An 18,498-nucleotide genomic window follows, 5' to 3' on the forward strand; every position below is an offset into this window, starting at 1 on the left:
AGCAATACCCACACACCTGAGGAATGTTACATGGGGAAAATCTCAAACCCAAATCTAAAAATGAACTACATAATTTAATACAGTGAGACAGAGACTTCACTTTGCTGGCTAAGGTTTTGGATTTATTTGTTCTATTTCAATTCAAAGAACTGAGAGAATGATTCTCAGAGGTGGAAAAAATGGCATCCTTGAACTTTCTGCATTTTTTTCCTTTTAGGCTAACTTCACTCTCCAATCCTATCTAATGAAATATTCCAGTGCACATTAACGCCTGCTGCAAATAGATTAGGTTCTTCAATGTGGAGTGCCCGGGGTGATGGTTAATTCAAGAGAAATGTTTATTGTCCAGACAGAAACAAAGTTTCCTGAGCAGCCTGCCTCCAGACCTGTCATCCCCAATTCCCGTTGTTCTTGGGATGGAAGAAATGCACAGACCATTAGAGAACAGACAAAGAATAATAGTTTAATAAGAATTCCAGACTTGTGGAAAACAGCATACTTGCAGAGGAGGGGACACTTTTCAGCACTTCTGAGATTGACATTTAAATTCAATATGAAGTGTCATGATTAAAATATTCTGTATTCAGCACAATTAAACATATATACAATGTGCTTTTATAGTTGAGCTACAAGCATACTTTTTTAGAAGTATTAAATCACAAGCTAGTAAAATATGTTTGAAGCTTATGTTTTCAAATTACCTGATATAGAGATTACACTTTTTCCTTGAGAAAGTAATCAAATGTTTCATCATATCCCAACTTGTTAAGTGGAAATACTTCCTTCTACTCAAGGTCACAATAAAACAAACAAACCTGTGGAAGGCAGTGGAGATGAAATTTGTTCAGTTCCCAAATTAATTGTTTATAGTTTCCTGATTTCACTCTGCCAAGTATAGCATGAGTGAAAAAGAACAACGAATGGCAGCCAACAGAGAGGTCAAAAGGCTGGGCTCAATGTCAGTCAAATGTCCCAGTCTCATAAATATTTATCATGCCATCTCCAAATGTGAGTTTTTAAAAATCATCTGTACTTATGTGTTTGGCAAAATCCTTCCTGAGATAATAAATCTAGTGACCTCAAATTGAAGAGACCACAATAGTCAATTTAAAGAATTCCATAGCAACAGTGCTCTGTCTTTTCTTTCTGCAACTCTATTGAAACATTTTAAGATGTCGAAAGGAATATTTATTAAGTAAATTCTGCCCTTCCCTTTTATACCTCATCCTCTCTTCAGAGCAACAGAATATATGGTTATCATGTGTTCACATCTAAATAGGATCTTTGAAAACTGTAAGGAATTCATTTATTCATTTGACTTCTGTATAAGCTATAGGAGAAAATGTGAAGTGGTTTTAAAAAAGGAAAAGAAAAAAAAGCCCAGACTGTACAATTAGACACACCTGCATATGAAATCTGGACTCTTGAAAGATCACAACATGTGTTGGCCAAGGCCTGAGTCTCATCTGAAACCATGACTGAAGAAGGATCCATTTCCACGCTCACATGGCTATTGGTAGAATTCAGTTCTTCAAGAATGTTGGACTGAGGCCTACATTCCCAGACATTGCCAGAGGGCAACCTCAGATCTTAGACAGTGGCCCCTCCAACATGGCAGCTTACTTCATCACAGCATGCAAGCTAAAAAGGCAATAAAGAGAGTTGACTAGCAAATGGAAGCCATAAGGTTATGTACCTTACACAGAAGTGACACAGCATTACCTTTGCCATGTTCTGTGGGTTAAAATAGCAAGTCACAGGTCCCATTCAAACTCAAGGGCAGGATTCCACAAGGGTGAGAACTATCTTACAGTTTGCCTGTCACAAGTAGTTCCTCCTTCCAGGGGTGAAAATTAAGCTATCCAGTTCAAAGGAAGCACATGTAAATGTAAGTTCTTGTTCATGGTTGGGACACCTCTCTTCCTTAATTGTCACTGTATTGATTACTTTTGCTGGGGTTCTGCACATACACTGCCTCAGCCATATGGGCTTGCATGAATTATGCTCCAGAAATTTTTCCAGTCGATTGCTGAGAAAACATTTTCCCTCCTGCTTTCCTGGTGGACTAACAAGAAAGGGAGCTGTTCAGTGGACTGGAGAAGAGACAGTGGACAGAACATGAACAGAGACAGAAGAGCATACAGCTTATAGCATGGGGCAGGTACCATACATGCACTGGAGGAAAATATTCCTGGGAGGTAGAGGTTGTAAGGAAGATAGAACACAAAAAATATTAAAGAATAAACTTGAAAATCATATCTGTATTCTTACATAAATCTTTCATTAATAACTGTGTGTTCTTGGGCAAATTGTTATTTAACTTCTCTGAGCCTCTCTTTCTACATCTTTAAATATATACACAAATGGTTCTCAATTTACAGTTGTTCAATGTAACTATGGTTCTACTTATGATTTTCTGACTTTATAATGATATGAATGGGATACACATTCATATGTAGAATTTTGAGTTTGGATGTTTCCCAAATATATGAAATATGACCCTATTTTTGCAATCCTGGGCAGCAAAAAAACCATAGCTCCCAGTCAGCCACCTGGTCATGAGAGAAATGGCTAAGACTCTGCAATGGGCTACATCACTAAACTGTGATGTGAAGTAGGTTAGGTATAGTAAATGCATCTTCCACATGATATTTTTCAACTTAGTGATGCTGCTATAGTTTAGACTTAGCACATCCTTCAAAAGTCCATGTGTTAAAGGTTGGTCCTCAGATGGCAGAATTAGGAGGTGGTAGACCCTTTCAGATATGAGGCCTAGTGAGAGGCTTCAGGTTATTGTAGGACACTGGTCTCTTCCTCTCCCCCTTTTGCTTCCCAACTGCTATGAGGTGAACAGCTTGATCCACTACGCACACCAGCCTGATGGACTGCCTCACCACAGGCAATGGGACCAACCAATGATGACCTGAAATCTCTAAAACTATGAAGTAAATAAATCTTTTCTCTTTCTAAGCTGGTCATCTCAGGTGTTTGTTGCAGAGATGGAAAGCTAACTAACACAGATGAATTTAATGGGATGTAACCTCATCATGAATCAAGGAGTATCTATAGCACTAATTCCCTAATTTATAATCATTATTTATAATCAGTTAAGTTAACCTTCACAAAGGGTTTTACATAGTGCTTAGCATGTAAAAATGCTCAATAAACTTTGCTATGTTATTATCATCACCAATAACATATCATCACTATAATTTGTGTTAAAAGGCAGATTAGAATCAGATTATAGGCAACCTAAAATACTGGGCTAAGGAAAACTTTGTTCTCTTATTCTGAAGATACTAAGAAGTCATTCTAGGTTGTCTGGGGTTCCCATTTTCAGAGTGTGTCAAAAATCATTACCTAACAGGAAATTCAATACGATTTTCAAATACAGAGAACAAAAATTCAGCCAGTAAGAATCATAATTTTTTGTGAAAAAACAAGGACTGGGGTGCCAGTGGGAAGAACCCAGCTATAATATGTAAATTAGCAAATAAATGCCCAGTGGCATGACATGGCTTGTCTACTCTTCCTACCTTGCCTGTACATCTTTATGGAGACTTACAATCTGGAACATGCCCTTCATGAGGTGGATCCATGATTGATTCAACAAAATCTCTGAAGACATCTCCAGGTAAGAAGGACAAGTAAGTCAACAGAGTCAAACTCACTTTATTTAATCTATGTCTAAAAAATATTGAACGAAACAACATACTCAGGTGTCTTCAGGCTTGTAAATGATAGTGGAGGGAAGATGATAGAAGCCAGACCAAAGTGATAGCACCAAGCAATTGTCATGGACCACTGCTCTAGAAAATACCATCATCCATGAAGGCAGAGGAGCTAAGAGATGGCTCAGCTTCTTTCTAGTGCTTGGTCACTATGTTTCTCTTTTAATATCTTCTAACACGTTCTGGAAAATATTAACAGCACTATTTACACATTCACAGAAAGGAGAAACAGCTCCTCCTTTCAGTTTTAAATTCACATGGTCTACACAAATGAGAGATCACAGATGTTGGAGAGAACAGAGGTATGAAATACTGAAAGACAGGACAGTCTTGAGAAGGGAGTTCAGAGTAATCAGGCTCAACAAAATCTCTGAAGACATCTCCAGGTAAGACTCTACCATTTGCCTGGATTCTTTTTACAAGACCACCAATAAGTGGACAGTGAGTTCCCACTTAAGCGCATCTAGAGGAAGAATTTCACCTGCTTCCTGGGCAGATAACTCCATTTTGAAACAGCAAGCTGTTCACAGGACTTTTGGGGACTAAGCTGAAATCACCTCATTCCTGGTGCCAGTCATTGTCCTCAGAATAAACAGATTCTGTGCTTTTTCTGTGGCACCATGCAGCTTCTCTGTTCAATCTTCACTGACATTGTTTGTAGCATATCATCTATAGTGAAAACTTTTAACTCTTCCTGAAATAATATGCTTCCAAGACCATCTTTTTAACACCTGAGAACAAGTAGAAAACCTGCCCAGAAGCTGCCAATGAGGAACAGGTTGTAGTCTTACATAATGAACATAGACAATCCAAAAAACAAGCAGAAAAGGTCACTGTGTGCAGACAAAACCAGGACAACTTGGTATCCATGTCTGAAGGTAAATCAAAGGCCAGAACATGCTAACACCAAGTAGCCAAACACCACTCTTTTCCTGATGACAAGAGTCACTGTTACTTCTTTACGAATGACAACTCTAGCTCCTCTTCATTCTTCCTTGATACTAAACAAAAATTGTGAAGATATCCTAATCCTGCACACTGGGCTTTGAACTCAGGGCCTCATGCTAGCTAGACAGGCACTCTACCTCTTGAGCTATGTCTTAAGCACTTTACACTTTAGTTATTTTTTAGATAGGATCTCATGGTTTTGCCTAGGTCCAACCTGAGACCACAATCCTCCTACCTACACCTCCTACATAGCTAGAATTAACAGAGTGCACCACCTTACTTGCTGGTTTCAAACTGTGGTCCTCCAGATCTCTGATCCTCAGTAGCTGGGATTAGAAGCATGAATCACTACACCCCGCCCCAAGTACCCTAATCTTCATAGCAATATTATCCATATAGAGGAAAGGTGAAAAAATTCAAATGTTTGTTAGAAGATGACTGAATAAACAAAATATGTTATAGTCACACAATGAAGTATTGTTCCACCTAAAAAAAGGAATTAAATATAGACACATTCTACCATATACAGAACTTTGAAATCATTATGCAGAGTGAAAGAAGCTGGTCAAAACAGGCCACCCACACACCATATGATTCCATTCATGTGAAAATCCACACCAGAGAAATCTATGCAGCTATAAAAAGGTTAGTAATTGCTCTGGTCTTGGGGAGAGATGGGAGTATGAGGCTGACCATACTTTGAGGATGGATAAAATGTTTTAAAATTGATCATGGTGATGGTTATACATATCTGTTGTGGAAATAAATGAAGACCAAGTAAATGAGAGCATATGCCATTTATCCAGAGGTTACATCACTGTCACTTATGTTGGGCACAGACACAAAAGCAGAGCCATGGGAACCTTTAAGACAGAAACATTACAGGCTTCTGGTGTGTGCTGATTAGATCTACAGGCATGGGGAGCTCAGCAGGCTGACTAAAGGCATCCTATGTGACTGCTTGGTGAGAAGAGTGATGTTCACATTTGGCTTTCTCTAGTTGGTCCTAAATTTGAAGTAGAAGAAAAATTAGGGAGGTTGTCAGCTACTAATCAAGTCTTGACCACTTGGAGCAAGCTTTTAATTACAAGTATGTTCTGGTAGTCTTTGACAGTAGGGTTTATTTCTGCTTCAGTTTCTCTCCTCTAACAACACCAAGTCTGTCCATGTTCTTACATTGTGTTACTGAGAAATATTTCCTTGCGTGGCCACCTCAGCTCAGGAACAAGCACCATTTCCACCTCGCTCATTCTTGTCCTTTAACTTCTATCATAAGAGGCAGATTATTGCTTTCCTATTATCAGAGCCCTCCTTAAGAACTACTTAAAAACTGAAATACATGTGTGTATGTAAAATTCATCCATAAGCATACATTTATATACATATGTGTATATTTATGTGTGTATAATATTCATACATGCATATACACATGTGTGCTTGTGTGTATGCATGTATAGGCATGTGTACATGTGTAGGCAACACACATATAAATACACAGATTTGTGTGAATAAAGTAATACTTAAGAATTGGCTATAAGCCATATTAACTTTTATGAAACAAGTATTCATATGGCAATGGTCAAACATAAGAAAATTGAAAATCAATACTGCATAATTTAAGTCAGTTACTAACTTTATTACATTAGAAGTAGCACATTCATTTCAATTATTGATCTGGCCTACATAATTGGACAGAAGTGTTACCAATACTTTTTGTATCGATAATAAACCAAATGGGAGAAGGGGAGAGGCAGGGTAAGGAAGGTATTCTTTACATTGCTGTGGTCCTTTTGGCCTTTGAAGTGGAGCATTTCATTTTTGGATCCATCAAGGGGTCTATAGTTTTTCACATTCAAGCTATTATCAGTGTTTCTCTCACCATAGTAACCAAAGTCGCTGTGCTTCTGATATTCAGTGTTCATAAACAGAACATTATGACATCCAAGAAATTCTGATACCAACTAAATAAAGCAATTATTCTGCTAATACAGAAGAACTGGTGGTAGACACTAAGAATGTGAAACCTGCTCACAGTCTACCTAAAGGATTTATCTGGCTTAAATTCCCCGTCCTCCCTTAACCTAGACCAAAAAGCTACCCCTACAGGGGATCCTGTGCAACACAACAAAACATTTCACCTGGAGTCTGGACTTCAGCAGGCTGGATGAGTCAAGTGGACAGCTGATTCTGGAAGTACAAAGCAGACAAATTCAAGTGTGAGTTTAATCTTTAATCTTGGGAAAGAAGTGACTCAAACATCTTGCATGGAGCAGAAGCAGTAACAACCCTGTCCTCTTACAAATAATAGCTATATAGGCTCTGAACAGAATATAAAGCAAAACTGCCTGAAAGCCCTGAAGACTAAACAAAAGCAGGCAAATTATAAAAGGGGTTTCAAAACTTGGACCAAGATATCAGCTGGAGATTTCTGTGGGTTGCTCCAGGGGTGGCTATTATCTCAGCAGAATTGATGCAGAGCAGCTCAAACTTCAACAAAGAAGCCCATCATTCTTCTGACCAGAGGATCCAGGACAAGGAACTAGAACAACTAGATCCACTAGAGAGTAAGGGGAAAATCCTAAAATAGAATCAATGAAGGGGAACCCCAAATTCTTTGTATAAACTCAGGATAAGTCTATGGTCTATGAATGACCCTTGAGCCACAGATAGGGGTCATACACTGAAACCAACTTGCAACTATGACTTAAAGAACTGACCTAAGACCAGAAGTACCTAACTGTTCCAATACCCACAGGCATTAACAACTTTTTTTTTTGTGGTACTAGGGTTTTAACTCATGGCCTACACCTTGAGCCCCTCTGCCAGCCCTGTTTTGTGATGTGTTTTTTTCTAGATAGGGTCTTGCAAACTATTTGCCCAGGATGGTTTCAAACAATGATCCTCCTGATCTCTGCCTCCTGAGTAGCTAGGATTACAGGCGTGAGCCACCAGTGCCCAACTTACAAGTTCTGTATGCATTTACTGAAGTTAATTGTCTGATAAAATATGTAAGCAAATGTTCTTTGGAAGAATATGAGAGTCCATAATTATATGGCCTGATACTTAGAGTCAAGGGTTCAGTCCAAACTCATATGTGATGATTCAAGAATATTAACCCACTCTAAAGGAAAAGAAAATCAAAATAGATAACCTTGATTTGACCCCAATGTTGGACTTTTCAGACAAAAGATTGAAAATAGCTGTTATAACTATGCAAGTGTGGTAAAAACTATGATCCAAATAAATGAAAGTTATAGAAAAAAATTAATGAATATGATTAAGAAGAGAGTCAGTGAAGTAGAAAACAGAGAAATAGGAATCATCCACTCATAGGAGAGAGGGGACTATTTTTTATGAACAAATCTTCAAGAATTAGTGGGACAATTTTAAAAGACAATAAGAAATCTCAGAGGAGAAGAAAAAGAAAGCAAGACTTTTTTAAGTGTTAAGAAATAAGGGAGAGAGAGGGAGCAAGAAGGAGTAGAAGCTTTCTTCATCAGACCCTGTAAATAAGAGACTGGATAACAAAAAGGAGACTACATATAGAACTGCCAAAAAGAGGAAGAGCATGGAGAACCACAAGAGAGTGACAGGGTATCTGAAAACTACAGCAAATTGAAAAGATGACAGAGTAAATCAAGAATTAGTTTGTAGGTCCAGCCAGGACTCAAGGTCCAGCTCCCCCCTGGGGGAGGGGAAGCAAGGCCTCTACCTCAAGGTAAACCAGACTGACAGACCTAGCTCTGGGACAATAACTACACCACCTGAAAACTCTAAAACCAGTGCAGGGATATGACAGGACAGTAATTTCCCCTGTGCAACAGGCCAGCAGCAGATAAGACAGCCCTTCATTCCTATACCTCAGAAAGATGTGGCAAGGTGCCATCTTGAGGGAGGGTCTATGAGTCTGAGGTACTCAGGGATCTTCAAAACAAGGAGCAATCACAACTTGGGTATCTTGAGACAACAGGCTTCAGAGAGCTGTTGACTTGCAATGAGCTGAGAAGTTAAAGGCAGCTTTAGGTGACTCCAACTAATTGCCTGAGGAAAACTTCTAAAACAAAGTACCTAGCCATCACTGGCAGAGAACAGCGTTTTCTGAAGCTCCATGTTTCAGGCAGCTTTGAGACTGAGAAATTCAAGGAATTTGAAAAATCACAGCCCAGAGATTTCTGGAATTCCTAGTCATGGTGTTCATGTGGGAATCCCACCAGAGGCCAACTTAGTGAGGGAAAGGGTCTGACAGGGCAATCTGAAGGTTACTGACAGAAGCCAGGAAAACAGCAAAAACACCCAGAGGTTGGTGGCCCCACCCAATCATGCCACACCAGCTCCATTGAATAAGGTCAATTAAAAAATCAAAACACCAAGCCCCCACTGACTAAGAACTCAAAACTGAGCAACTCTGGAGATTTAAAAGGCTGTAGCCTGGGGAGTTCCACAGTGTCTTCATGGGAGGCTTCCATCAGAGGTGGAGGTAAAATGAGTAAGGTTTTGACTGGGGCAATTTGAAAAGCAGCAAAAGGTTCAGAGGTCAGTGGCCCTGCCCTTTCAAACTACAACTCAAAGGGCAAAGCTATTTAACAGAATTGGTATAGAGAGGGTCACCACTGCCCCAGTTGCTCTCCCCTGAGGCTCTGCCACACCCTAAGCTAGAGGTACAATTTTGCCCTTCTAAAGCTATTCCCATAATAATCAGGGCAAGAAGGATTAACTTGGACAAACACAAGGAGATACAAATTTCTTTGTTGGAAGGAAATGTAAATATTCTTTGGTTTTTTGCTTTGTTTTGCTTTGTTTCTTTCTTTCTCTGTTTCCTTTCATCTAACTTGTTTTCATTTGGCCATCTCTCTCATTATTTTTTGCTTCTATTTATTTTTTATTCATTTTATTTTCTTCCATTTTTCAATTTGGTTTCTAATTATTGGAATATTTTCCCCTCTTTTTCTTTTTTCTCCCTACCTCCCAAACCATTCTCTATTTCTCTCTTATAGATATATAGAGCTCTGTCATACTATGATCTCCTTCACCGTCCTCCCTTTCTTCCCATTGTCCCACTCCTCTCCCTTCCCCAATCAACAACCATAAAACCTAATTTCCAGTCCTTTTACCTTTCAAACAATGTTAAGCTCCCAGATAATTCCCCTACAAACCAGAGTTCTGCTCACATACAAATTGTGTGGGGAGACAGACAAAAGTTCCAACTGTTTCTCACTCATTCAAATACTGGGCTTATTGATGAACTGTTAATCTTGTTACTCTAGTATGTTCTCTGCTTACCTGAGGAAGTAAAAAGAAACTTAGACCAACAGATTTGCAAATCACACCATAAAATTTAAATATGAAAAACCAAGGCAATATCTCACATCCAAATTCACACCACAATAATTCAACATCTGAGCCCAAAGTTAATGAATTGGCTGGAATGTCTCAGAATTCAGAGGCCCACTGTTAAAAATGATTAGTGACTTCAAAGAAGATTCAAATAAACAGATAAATGAAGTTCAGAAATCAATCCAAGACCCAGACAAGAAAGTCAGCTGCATGGAAGAGATTTCAACAGGAAAATAGAAATTATGAAAAATGACCAAGTAGAAATGTTAGAAATGAAAACCTCCAAAAATCAAATAAAACCACAGTGGATAATACAATCAGCAGACAACATCAAACAGAAGAAAGACTGCCAGAGATGGAGGACAAGATGGAGGAGTTATTACACACAAACAATCACAAAGAGAAAAATGAGCACAATATACAAGAACTCTCGGACACAACCAAAAGACCAAACTTAAGAATTCATGGAATGGAGGAAGGACCTGAAATACAAACTAAAGGCCTAGGAAACCTACTCAATGAAATCATAGCAGAAAATTTCCCAAATCTATGTAGCAAATCATATACAAGAGGCATTTCAAATGCAAATAAACATGAGTAGAAAAGAACAACCCACTTCATATATTAATTAAAATGCAAAGATCAGAGAACAAAGGATATTGAAAACTGCAGGAGAAAAATGCCAGCTTACATAAAAGGTAAGCCCATAAGAATCACCTCAGACCTATCAGCAAGACCCCTAAAATCCAAGAAGTATGGAGCAGTATTATTCAAGCTCTGAGAGAGAATAACTGCCAACCAAGAATACAATATCCAGCAAAACTGTCCCTTAGCTTCAATGGAGAAATAAGGACTTTCTTTTTTTTTTTTTTTTTTCTGGCCAAGAGATTCTTTATTGCCAGGTGGGAGAGGGAGAGAGCAGAGAGCCAAGAGAGAGAGGGAGAGAGGGGCAGGGGCTTAAATACCCCTCAGTGAGACTCGGCATGATCTGATTGGTTAGGATCTTATGGTTCATGTTGATTGGAGGTTGGGGCAGAAGGAGGGTTCAGGCTAGACTTGAGGCTGGACTGTTACCCTGGGAAACGGAAGCTTAAGGGTGCAGTAAGAACTGAAACCTATCGGCGCCATTATTGCCAACATTCCTACCTTTTTTGTTTGTTAAGGAAGGGGGGCATTGTGTTCACTCTGTCTTCTTCAAGCTGGCAAGGTGCGGCATAGGGGAAGGGAGGGTTAGCTGGCAAACAGTGTTGGGGTGGTGAGCCTCATGATGGTGTACATCCAGGCTCAGAAAATGAATATTTTCTCTTCCCTGAAGTTAATGAAGGTCCCTTGCAGCCACAGGTCATAAAGAGTCTCGAGCCAATCCTCCGACCTCTGCATGGTGGGTATCAGCCAACTATCCTCGTGTTTTGGAGAGGATAGTATCCCTGGAGGTACAACTGATTAAATTTTTGATTAGCAATAGCTGACATGTAGTATGACACAAGGGAGGAAGCTTAAGAATAGGAGAGCGAGAACATAGGCATTAGGATGGGCATTGGCCAGGAGAACCACTGTGAAATGTTGTCCCCTAGACAATTTCAAGAATCCTCCAATTCCCTTCTCCATTTTCTAATTGTTTCTTGAGAGGTGCCACCATTGGGGGAACCCATTGAGCTTGACAGTAGTGGGTGTCATGAGAATGACCAGATGAGGGCTGGTCCATCAAAGTCCCAATGGAGAGGGTAGAATACCTTTTTGGAGAATAAGATGCCCTGGTTTAACAGAAATTGTTATAGGGTGGGGTAGGATCTGGTTTGCATGCTCTCTGAGAAGTTCCCTGAGAAGGCAGGTAGTCAGCCAGAGGACCAGAGTATGTTGGAGGCAAGTTTTTCTGAGAGAAATGGGTAGCCAAACATTATCTAAGACCCAAATAGGAATATTAGAAGGAGCATAAAAAGGTGTCTGGTCAGGGACTACATACCTAGGAATCTAAATTCTGCAAAATCCTATAACTGCCAGGAAAGCTGTAAGCTGTCTTATGGTATGGGGGTTGGGAAACAGAAGATTGGGTTGATGCATTTATGACTCAGGGAGTGAGTCTGTCCCTTTAAGGCCACACCTAGGTAACTGACCTGTGGAAGGCAGGGACTGTCAGGATTTAAATGTAACACTCTTGGATAAAAGAGAGCTTTAGCTCATTATTTTATATAAATTGACACTTTGAACCTTTTAAATGTTTGTACCATATTTAGATAAAGTATAACATAACACTGTTACAAGGTGGTCATTTAAGACACATAAGCAAATATGTAAATGAACTCTGATTTAGTAGTACTTAAAAGCATGACAAGATCAGCAGAAAACATGAATAATTTCTTTGATAAAATCTTCCTCTGTTATGGTTTTTTGTAGATGTTACTCAGAGCAGAACAATATTAAGATAACCTTGTTATTTCATAGACATAGAGGATTTGATTTTAGTTTGACATGACCCTAAAAATCTTTTAGGCAACTCTTAGATTATATTCAACTTTAACTTTATCACACAGCGAAGTTTTTTATTATGCACTTTTAAAACTTACTTAGACTTTTATATAACATACTAAACCCTTTGATGGCTTGTTTTTATCCCTCCTATTTGAAACAATCTTTAGGATAAATCCTTTTTTACAAAATCCTTTCTCATCCAAAAACATTTATTTTTCTTTTGACTTTTTGAAAAATACATTTATTACCTATCTATATCCTTTCCAGTAGTTTACTTTGTAACTCATGTTTTAAAATTAACTTTATAAGAATTTTAAATTTATTATAGGGGCTGGAGCAACTAATTAGTAGCCCTTGTTGTTTTTAGGAATTTATGATAGGCATAAGGCCTCATTGTCCCTCAGGCTTGAGGGGATATTGTTTTGGGTGTGGAAACTGTGAGGGATTTTTGAGTTTTATTTGAATAGGGAGGGCCATCCTGGCTCACCCTACACTCATCTCATCAGTCCACACTGTGGAATCTCTTTGTTCCTGAAGGAGGTGGCAGCAGAGATAGCTGCCTGGGGGGAGGAGAATTTGAGCTTTTAATTGAGATAGTAAATCCTGTCCCAGCAGGGACACTGGAGTTTCAGGTACTATGAGGAAAGAGTGACAGAAGAGGAGGTCTCCCCATGAGCAGGCCAGAGGCCAGGTAAACTAGCGCTCTAGGGGCTTGCCAGATTTGCCCTGAACAATAACTTTTGTCATTGGACCAGGGACCAGGAGAAAAAGGTAAAACAGAGAAGCAGGTTCCACTGTCTAGGAGGAAAATTACCTTTTGTTTTTCTGCCATTATGGCTCCTCAAACATTGATGCCAAGAAGTGGATTGTGGCCAGGAGGCTTGGACCCATCAATCCATAGGAGGAGGCACCTCGCCTTCCATCTGGTGACGGGAGCACTTAGACCTCCAGTGGTTACCCTTGCAGAGGGCAGGGTCCCGGTTGGGAGCAGGGCTGTCTCCCGGGCTGTCCCCCTTTAAGCATTCTCTGCAGAAGTGCCCCTCCTGCCCACCATGGTAGCAAGTTCAAGATACAGGCCCCAGTCAGGTGGGGCCCACTCTGAGAGCAGCATGAGGCCATGGTGTCTCTTATCTTTTTCTCTCCTGTTAGTAAGGTCCTGGACATACAGACATAGCCATAAATACAGACATGGCTAGCTGTATTACTTGGTTCAGTGACTTTTCCCTTCAGCCACAGTCTGAATTTTTTACAAATATCTGGGGCTGACTGTTAGAAATTTATCTTTGAGGAGAACCTCTCTCACCTGTGACTCTGAGTCCACTGTGGTATGCTTTCTGATAGGTTGTTGCTGTAAAGTAAAGTTGTTATTTTACATTGACACCTGACACTCTAGAGAGCAAATCTCTGAACTGTTCTGAGCCTAAGTTTCCTCGCTTGAAGAATGAGGGATCTGGTCTAGGTTAAACTACACTTCTCTACTATGAGATGGCTGAAGTGACATCAATGCCACTTATCTTCTTTACCATTTTTAATTCTTTTTTTTAGTAATGTTGGGGAATTGAACCCAGGGTTTTGCACATGCTGGGCAGACATTCTCCCATTGAGATACTTCCACAGCCCCAAATATTATTATTATTATTTCTTACTTTGGCTGTACTGGGCTTGAACTCAGGACTTTCTGCCTGTAAAGTGGCACTCTACTGCTTGAGCCATATAATCATTTCCAACCTGAGTGGCCTGGGCCAGAACCCATTGCTTTTCTAATGAGAGAAATTTGTATAGGGGACTTCAGTTTACTTTTTTTTTTTTTTTTACTTTTGTAGAAAAGGTCTAATTGGAGTATGGTATTGTAATTTAAGGAACCCTGTGAAGGCCACTTCTCTTGGTCACCCAAGGCATACTGAGGCCAACCTCAATACAAAGCTTCCAACATCTACCAGCCAGAAGACTGGAAGATGCAGGTCCCATCTAGAAAGAACAAAACGTTAGGATCCTGTCTTTTAGCTAACAGCAGGCAACCTCTTTAATAAAGTCTACCTTTTTAACAAAGAAATCATCTGTAAAGTTAGAGAAGGGCATTCAGAGGGCATTTCAGGCCAATAAGAGTGCCATACGGGACAACTAGTGTTAATATTTGGAGGGAAAAATTTATGCTGAGGCCAAAGGTACAGAAAATTCTAAATGAGAAATTTAGAGACCACAGTAATGTCTATTTAGTTATTTCTGGAATTATAACCTTGAGCTAACAATTGACTTACAAGGCTCTGATGCCCTGAGGTGTGAGGTGGGGCTAGGAGCAGGACTTCTGCAAGGCACCACTCCCTCCACACACACCTGGAACAAATAACCCTGACTGCCTAGGCCTGATCCTGCAGCCTGTCACCCCACCCCCCTTCCTGTGTACTCTGCGCACATTTATTCTAGGGGAAGTGGCGGTGGGCCACAGCCATCGCCATCAATTCATACAATTCAATTCAATACATCGCTGGCAGCCCAGGATGTACTGGGTCCTCTCTATGGATTTTCTTAACTATGGCAGGCATTTTTGCTGTGTCCAGGAGCCAGCATCCTGTGCACAGGTGTGCCTGTTTGCTTTCCCTCCTCCCCTTGTGGGAGCAGAGTTGCAGCGTGAGCGTGGCAGCTGCAGGTTTTTGTAAGTGCTTTTGTAAAGCAGCTGATTTAAAGTTACTTTAGACTGAGAGGCCTGGCAAACTAGTTGGAATAACTTAAGTCATAAGGTACCATGCTACAAGTTTTTCATGGGAGGCAGGGTCCCAGTAAGCCCAGGGAAGGGAAAGCAGACAGAGACAGAGGACATGTGGTGAGACCATGGAGGAGGCAGAAAAGGTGACCTGACATCTTAGGTAAGGGAGGGGAAGGCAGAGCCTGGAGGCATGACACATGCTTAAGGGATTAGCCATCACCTGTGTCTCTAGGTTGCTCCCTTTCATTGGTACTGGCAGGCTTTCAGCAAAATGAAACCTCCACTCTCCAGTCACCGAATAAAGCATGAGCTCTCTCAGAGCTGGAATCGCCTTGAGGTCAGAATTGGCAAGGAGTGGCTTGCTTAACTCCATGACAGGGAATGTTTTTCAGGAAGATAGGAGGAGATAGGTATGGTAGGCAGTGCAAGAAGTCTGTTTACATGGGGAAGGAGGAGGTTTGGAAAGGAATTGGCTGATTTAGAAACTGGTTTACAGGCTGATAGAATCTGCGCAGGGGAACAGAAAGTACAGAGGGAGGATTTGAAGTCAGAGAGCAGGATTTAGATGGAGGTATGAAAAGGCTTGGACATAATGGAATCTCTCCCCATTATCCCAATTGCTCACAGTAGTTATATGTCCCATAAAAGGTTAGGATTTAAAGACCCAAAAAGGGGCCAGTGATTTTGGTTGTCTAAAGGATAAGTGGGCCAGATTTGAGTGCAAAAGCAGATTAAATTTTTGGTTTTATATCTGGGGTCAAACCCAGGGTGTCTAAATTATTGAGGAGGCATCTCAGTGAGGAGTCAGATGGCAGAGAAGATGTAGAGGCACCCATTATGAGGAACCTGGTCCCGGAATGGGAGAGGAGGATATTATGTACTGTGGAGCATCTTCGCGCAGCACAAATATCCAAGAGAATGCAAAGCACATGAGAATCAGCCGTTGCTGAGTTCAGGTGGTTTGCAGGCCAAAAAGGCCTGTGAAGGCTATGAGTCATCTGGCGCCAGGCTTTTCTTGGAGGGCGGCCTGCGAGGGCTGAGGAGGACAAGAATAGACCCAAGCCCATGGCAGATAGGGAGATCTTATCCCACCATCTGAGTCCCAGGGATGATCAGAAAGGGGAAATGTTGAAACCCCAGAGACACCAAAGGGAGAGACCACAATGGCAGCCCAATAGGGATGTGTGGACTCACCAAGATGTCCGGTGTTGGATGCAAGTGAGGGCGATCAGGAGGATGAATCCTGGCCAGTCATGTCCTCAGAGTGGTCGTGGGGTGAGTCAGAATTGGGGTCCCACCAGGATTAGTGGGGAAACCTGCCCCGAGTCATGGCACCAAATGTAAGGAAATACAGGCCCCAAAAGTGACCACGTTGAGAGCAGTGATCTCAAGAGATTCTTTATTGCTGGGTGGAAGAGGGAGAGAGCAGAGAGCCAAGAGCTAGGACTTTCTAAAACAATGACAAACTAAAGCAGTTCATGTCCACCAAGCCTAAGTTACAAAGGATTCTCAAGGGAATAATTCACACAGAAGAGCAAAAAAACAATCAGAAATGTGAGAGGTCAAAAAAAATAAAACTAAAAAGGCAAATTGATGAACACATGAGAGCTAGAAAAGTAGCAAGCATGATCAACTCAGTAAACCTGAAAACCCTGAAGATAAACAATGCCAAAAGTAAAGACAATCAATACCAGACTGAATGTGGGAAAATTTGTAGAAACACAGGTAGTAAATACCTCTTAATCATAACCCTAAATGTACACAGACATAACTCTCCAATCAAAAGGCATAAATTGTAAATTGAATCAAAAAGCAAGTTTCAACAATCTGCTGTCTACAAGAAACACACCTCACAACCAAAGACACACATAAACTAAAAGTAAAATGTTGAAAAAAGTTATACCAGGCATGAAGAAATCAATAGCAAGCAGGAATAGCTATTCTCATGTCAGACAAGCCAGGTTTCATGCAAAAATCAGTCATGAGAGATAAAGAATCTCATGACATGCTAATAAAGGAAATAATCCAGCAAGAAGATATAACAATGCTAAATACATGTGCACTGAACATTGGTGCCTCCAACTCCATAATACCAACATTTCTGAGCTTAAAGGAACAGATAGGACCAGATATAATCACAGCAAGAGATCTCAACACCCCACTTTTTTCAATAGGCAGAGCATACAGAAAAAAAAAATCAACAAAGATTTCCTAGAATTAAACAATACCATTGATGAAAAGGACTTAACAGATATTTATAGAGAATTTCATCCTACAGAAGCAGATTAAGCATTTTTCTCAGCAGCCCATGAAATGTTCTCCAAAATAGATCACATCCCTAGTCAGAAAGCAAACCTCACCAAATATAAAAAAAAATGAAATAATCATCTGTATCCTAACAGAACATAATGTAATAAAATTAGTAATCAATAGCAAGAAAAAACCAATTTCCCTGATAAACATAGATGCAAATTTTCTCAATAAAATACTACAAACCATATGCAACAACTCATTGAAAAGATAATACATCATGATCAACACACTTTTGAACAATCAATGGGTTATTGAAGAAATTCCTAAATTCAAATGAAAAAGAGGAAACAACTTATCAGAACCTGTGGGATACAGCAAAAGCAGTCTCAATAGGGACTTTGGAGCCATGAATACCCATATCGGAAAATTAGAGAGATCTCAAATAATCTAATTATGTACCTCAAATTCAGAAAAACAAGAACAAGCCAATCTAAAAAGGAATAGACAGAAAGAGACTGCAAAATCAGGGCAGAAATTAATGAGTTGGAGTCCAAAAGAATGAACTCAAAAAGCTAAATACATAATAACAAATAAATACAACCAATAAATAGGTAAATGAACTGAAAAGAAACTTTTTCAAAGTGCAAATGGTCAATTAAATATATGAAAAAAGTTCATTATTTTACTTATCAACAAAATGCAAATCCAAACACTATTGAGATTCCATCTTACCTCAGTCAGAATGGCTAATACCAAGAAAACAAATAACAACTGTTGGTGAAGATGGGGGCAGGGAAGAAGCCCTATCCAATATTGGAGAAGATGTAAATTAGTGCAGCCATTATGGAAAGCAGTTTGGAGGTTCCTCAAAAAACTAAAAATTGAACTATCATATGGTCCTCCTATACCATTCCTGAGTGTATGCCCAAAGTAATCAAAACCACCAAACAAGAGATATATCTGCATACCCATATTTATTATAGTGATATTTACAATATAGTCAAGTAATGGAATCAACCAAGTGCCAATCAACAAATGAACAGATAAAGAAAATGTGGT

General features: G+C 39.9%; 1 long non-coding RNA gene across 1 annotated transcript in view; it reads right to left on the reverse strand.

Annotated features, from left to right (window-relative positions):
• LOC141414897 (uncharacterized) overlaps nucleotides 1-6,869 on the reverse strand; it is a 73,598-nt gene extending 66,729 nt beyond the window's left edge. Inside the window, exons 1-2 of the long non-coding RNA XR_012439865.1 lie at nucleotides 6,818-6,869; nucleotides 1,404-1,641 (exon numbers count right to left, since the gene is read on the reverse strand). This is a non-coding gene — a long non-coding RNA (uncharacterized lncRNA). The remainder of the gene's footprint in view (nucleotides 1-1,403; nucleotides 1,642-6,817) is intronic.
• Between the last annotated feature and the right edge of the window lie 11,629 nt (nucleotides 6,870-18,498).

The sequence above is a fragment of the Castor canadensis genome, chromosome 12 (assembly GCF_047511655.1).
Source record: "Castor canadensis chromosome 12, mCasCan1.hap1v2, whole genome shotgun sequence".
NCBI lineage: Eukaryota > Metazoa > Chordata > Mammalia > Rodentia > Castoridae > Castor > Castor canadensis.